Source organism: Nomia melanderi, unplaced genomic scaffold, assembly GCF_051020985.1.
Source record: "Nomia melanderi isolate GNS246 unplaced genomic scaffold, iyNomMela1 scaffold0788, whole genome shotgun sequence".
Taxonomy (NCBI): domain Eukaryota; kingdom Metazoa; phylum Arthropoda; class Insecta; order Hymenoptera; family Halictidae; genus Nomia; species Nomia melanderi.
The window spans coordinates 20001-25428 of record NW_027475902.1 but is presented as its reverse complement, the minus strand read 5'-3'; the positions used below and the strand labels follow the sequence as shown (position 1 = coordinate 25428).

Here is a 5428-nt window from a genome sequence, read left to right as displayed (position 1 = left end):
AAAGGTTCTGCTGCGAGAAGTCTCGTTTTGCCGTGTGTTTCGGTAACGACGATCCTCCGAAACGTACATCTCATTCGTAAGAGAGGAAGAAAACAATCTCCCTGGGGCCAGTCGGTAATATACCGACATACGACGTGTCGTGCACATCCGTCTCACGCACGGTATACAAAATATGAATAAAACGTGTGTAGTCTCTCTCTCTCTCGACTTCTTAATATTTTCTTTCACCTCTGACGCATCATTTCAGGTGACGTCGGGAGCGCGGGAAAAAAAATTTTTCTAAACACACGAAACCGTTCATCTCACGAACAGCCGAAAAAGTTGTCGCTCAGATCCATATCGCAGTGGAGCGGTATCCGCGGGCGGTCGTAATTGAACGACGCACGACGCCGCGAACACTCACGCGAGTCCATACAAACGATTCCGATCGTTTTGCAACAACTAGAACGTACACTGTCCGTGAAATTCACAGAATTTTCGCGTGTCCGCGACAAACGCCGACGAGACACCCATCGTTCGCTCGTACGTAGCATCCTTCTCTTAACCCGACTCAGAAACGTTCTTTGCGCCCTTCGGTAAAAAAACGTTCGATCCGAAGAGGTGAACGACGGCGGGGATTTGACAGAGCTACGCAAGCAGTGTATGGTACGTAAACGACCCTCAGCCAGGCGTGGTCCAGGAATTGTATCCGTGGACCGCAATGTGCGTTCGAAATGTCGATGTTCATGTGTCCTGCAGTTCACACGTTGACGCGCAATTAGCTGCGTTCTTCATCGACCCACGAGCCAAGTGATCCACCGTTCAGGGTAATCGTATAAATTTTATATTTCACATATATAATTTTATTCTCATTTGTTCGACCTAATATCTCTCTTCTTTCAAAGAGAAGATAAAAGTTGATACCTGAATCTCCGACCAGCGCGCGAAGGAGATTCAGGCGTCGCCTTGGAGACGACACCGAAGCCTTTCGAGACGAAAAACGTTCAAGTAATATGTATATATTTCTCGACGTTCCGGGCGTATAGTGCATTCAAAAACCCGCGAAAGACGCAGAAGACTCGCACGCGTGGAAACGACGGGGATATATTTTGTATCCTACCCGATACTGAATCCATCGCGTGCAGTCGACCCTCGCGTTCTTCCGATCAGACGCATCTATTGTTGCGCGCATGTTTTCGCGTCGCATCGCGCGAAACGTTGCACGAATCGTACCGATCGATCGATTGAAAGCAAATAATGAAAAAAGACTTCACAGCTGGCTCTTTGCCGGTCATTCGTCCCATGTTATCTCTTGCCGCGAAATTGGCGCGCAAGAGTTGGGTGTCAGACGCGCGGCTTTAAAACGAGCTTCACGGCCGGTCCCTTCGTTACCGCTTTCGTTCTTTCTCTCGGAACGACCATGAACGAACACGACGAGCGACGCTACGGCATACACACGTCCACGGATTCGATTAAAAAAACAGACTTCACAGCTGGCTCTTTGCCGGTCATTCGTCCCATATTATCTCTTGCCGCGAAATTGGCGCGCAAGAGTTGGGTGTCAGACGCACGGCTTTAAAACGAGCTTCACGGCCGGTCCTCTCAATTCCGTGTACGGTACACGCAAGATGCGGGTTCCACTTCCAGACTACCCGGTCCCTTCTCTCTACGAGAATCGATAGTAGAAGAACGGCTCGAAAACGCGTCTCAGAGACTAGGGGAAAAGAAGCGGTATGCGAGCGAAACGAAAACGCATTATGGAAACGTCGCGAAACAATGTTCGACGGTTGCTCGGTTCCAATCGTGCGGCCGTTTCAATTTCTCGTGCGCTTCACCGTCCCTCCGTAACTCTGGCCGATCGCGTATACCGAAGAGCCGACACGCGCAAAAACCACAGGCATTGTATACTGTATATATATATGTTACAGTCACAGCCTTCGCGCGTTTTACTCTCCGACGCGGGGTTTCCACGACGAAAGAGAGACAGTTTCGTGGCGGGTGACTCGGCCGAATCGCTACGACGGGTATTTCTATTATAGAACGAATCATCGCCACCCTTTACCAGTGCCCGACGAAGGAATCACAAGGTCATCTGGAGTTTACAATGCCAGCGACGGTAATTCCAACGAAGACCCGATAAGTCAACTCATCGTTCTATTTCTCCCCGTACAGAAAAGCGAATCGACGCTAACGCACCTCGCGCAAGCACGAACGTTCTCTTCGCGTGGATCATCCCATCGTCGAAAGATGTAAAGACGCATTGGAGATCGTGGTCTCTGGCGGGCTCATTGCACGCCCCACTGCATATCTTTCCTCGAATCGAGAATGATTCGTCCACTAAGGCTGCGAAACTACGCGTCGAGGAAACTAGGGGAAAGAAGCGGGATGCGAGCGAAACGACAATACATTATGGAAACGTCGCGAAACAATGTTCGGCGGTTGCTCGTTTCCTCCTGCGGACGTTTCATTGCTCGGGCGCTTCACGTCCCTCCGTAACCTTCGCGCGATCGCGTGCCCCGGAGAGCCGGCAACCGGTGAACCACAGGCTTATAAACTATAGTCTTCTATAGCAAGCCTTCGGCGGTTACTCTCCGACGCGGGGATTCCACGACGAGAGAGAATTTCGTGGCGGGTGACATCGGTCGAAACGCTACGACGGGTATTTCTATTATAGAACGAATCATCGCCACCCTTTACCAGTGCCCGACGAAGGAATCACAAGGTCATCTGGAGTTTACAATGCCAGCGACGGTAATTCCAACGAAGACCCGATAAGTCAACTCATCGTTCTATTTCTCCCCGTACAGACAAGCGAATCAACGCTATCGCACCTCACGCATGCACGAACGTTCTCTTCGCGTGAATCGTCCCATCGTCGAAAGATATAGCCGCTTGGAGATCGTGGCCCATCAAGTTCTTCCGTAACTCCTGCGCGATCGCGTACCCCGGAGAGCAGGCAACCGGTGAACCACAGGCGTATAAACTATAGTCTTCTATAGCAAGCCTTCGCGTTTACTCTACGACGCGGGGATTCCACGACGAGAGAGATTTTCGTGGCGGGTGACACGGCCGAATCGCTACGACGGGTATTTCTATTATAGAACGAATCATCGCCACCCTTTACCAGTGCCCGACGAAGGAATCACAAGGTCATCTGGAGTTTACAATGCCAGCGACGGTAATTCCAACGAAGACCCGATAAGTCAACTCATCGTTCTATTTCTCCCCGTACAGAAAAGCGAATCGGCGCTATCGCACCTCACGCAAGCAGGAATGATCTCTTCGCGTGGATCGTCCCATCGTCGAAAGATGTAAGACGTACAGAAATCGTGGTCCATCACGATTATTCGTAACTCTCCGAGTCGCGTATCTGAGAGTAGGACAAACGGAGAACCACAGGCATAAATAATACTATATGTTTCTTATATAGTTAGCCTTCGCGTTTTACTCTCCGACATGGGGATTCCACGACGAGAGAGAGTTTCGTGGCGGGTGTCTCGGCCGAATCGCTACGACGGGTATTTCTATTATAGAACGAATCATCGCCACCCTTTACCAGTGCCCGACGAAGGAATCACAAGGTCATCTGGAGTTTACAATGCCAGCGACGGTAATTCCAACGAAGACCCGATAAGTCAACTCATCGTTCTATTTCTCCCCGTACAGAAAAGCGAATCGACGCTATCGCACCTCGCGCGAGCACGTAACTACTCTTCGCGTGGATCGTCCCATCGTCGAAAGATGTAAGACGCACGGAAATCGTGGCCCATCAACGTTTTTTTGTAACTCTGCCGATCGCGTATCACAGAGCCGAGACGCACATACCACAGGCGTATAATACCGTTTTCTTTCGTATGGTAAGCCTTCGCGTTTACTCTTCGGCGCGGGGTTTCCACGTCGAGAGAGACATTCGTGGCGGGTGACATCGGTCGAAACGCTACGACGGGTATTACTATTATAGAACGAATCATCGCCACCCTTTACCAGTGCCCGACGAAGGAATCACAAGGTCATCTGGAGTTTACAATGCCAGCGACGGTAATTCCAACGAAGACCCGATAAGTCAACTCAACGTTCTATTTCTCCCCGTACAGAAAAGCGAATCGACGCTGTTGCACCTCACGCAAGCACGAACGTTCTCTTCGCGTGGATCGTCCCATCGTCGAAAGATGTAAGACGCACGGAAATCGTGGCACATCACGTGTTTTCGGAACTCTGTCGACCGCGTATCTCAGAGACGACGCGCGCGAACCACTGGCATATACTATTATATATCGCGTTTTACCCTCCGACGCGGGGATTCCACGACGAGAGAGAGTTTCGTGAGCGGGTTGACTCGGAAGAAACGCTACGACGGGTATTTCTATTATAGAACGCATCATCGCCACCCTTTACCAGTGCCCGACGAAGGAATCACAAGGTCATCTGGAGTTTACAATGCCAGCGACGGTAATTCCAACGAAGACCCGATAAGTCAACTCAACGTTCTATTTCTCCCCGTACAGAAAAGCGAATCGACGCAATCGCACCATACGCGTGCACGTAAACAACTCTTCGCGTGGATCGTCCCATCGTCGAGAGACGTAAGTTTTCATAGTATGAATTCGCGTTTTACTCTCCGACGCGGGGATTCCACGACGAGAGAGAGTTTCGTGAGCGGGTTGACTCGGAAGAAACGCTACGACGGGTATTTCTATTATAGAACGCATCATCGCCACCCTTTACCAGTGCCCGACGAAGGAATCACAAGGTCATCTGGAGTTTACAATGCCAGCGACGGTAATTCCAACGAAGACCCGATAAGTCAACTCAACGTTCTATTTCTCCCCGTACAGAAAAGCGAATCGACGCAATCGCACCATACGCGTGCACGTAAACAACTCTTCGCGTGGATCGTCCCATCGTCGAGAGACGTAAGTTTTCATAGTATGAATTCGCGTTTTACTCTCCGACGCGGGGATTCCACGACGAGAGAGAGTTTCGTGAGCGGGTTGACTCGGAAGAAACGCTACGACGGGTATTTCTATTATAGAACGCATCATCGCCACCCTTTACCAGTGCCCGACGAAGGAATCACAAGGTCATCTGGAGTTTACAATGCCAGCGACGGTAATTCCAACGAAGACCCGATAAGTCAACTCAACGTTCTATTACTCCCCGTACAGAAAAGCGAATCGACGCAATCGCACCATACGCGTGCACGTAACAACTCTTCGCGTGGATCGTCCCATCGTCGAGAGACGTAAGTTTCATAGTAAGCCTTCGGCGTTTTACTCTCCGACGCGGGGATTCCACGACGAGAGAGAGAGTTTCGTGAGCGGGTTGACTCGGAAGAAACGCTACGACGGGTATTTCTATTATAGAACGCATCATCGCCACCCTTTACCAGTGCCCGACGAAGGAATCACAAGGTCATCTGGAGTTTACAATGCCAGCGACGGTAATTCCA

The 5428-nt window shown here is 50.5% G+C and overlaps 1 non-coding gene across 1 annotated transcript; it reads right to left on the bottom strand.

Moving 5' to 3' along the window:
* Window positions 1-654: 654 nt before the first annotated feature.
* LOC143176739 (5.8S ribosomal RNA) lies at window positions 655-809 on the bottom strand. Its single transcript, XR_013001249.1, has one exon. It is a non-coding gene; the product is annotated as a 5.8S ribosomal RNA (ribosomal RNA).
* Between the last annotated feature and the right edge of the window lie 4619 nt (window positions 810-5428).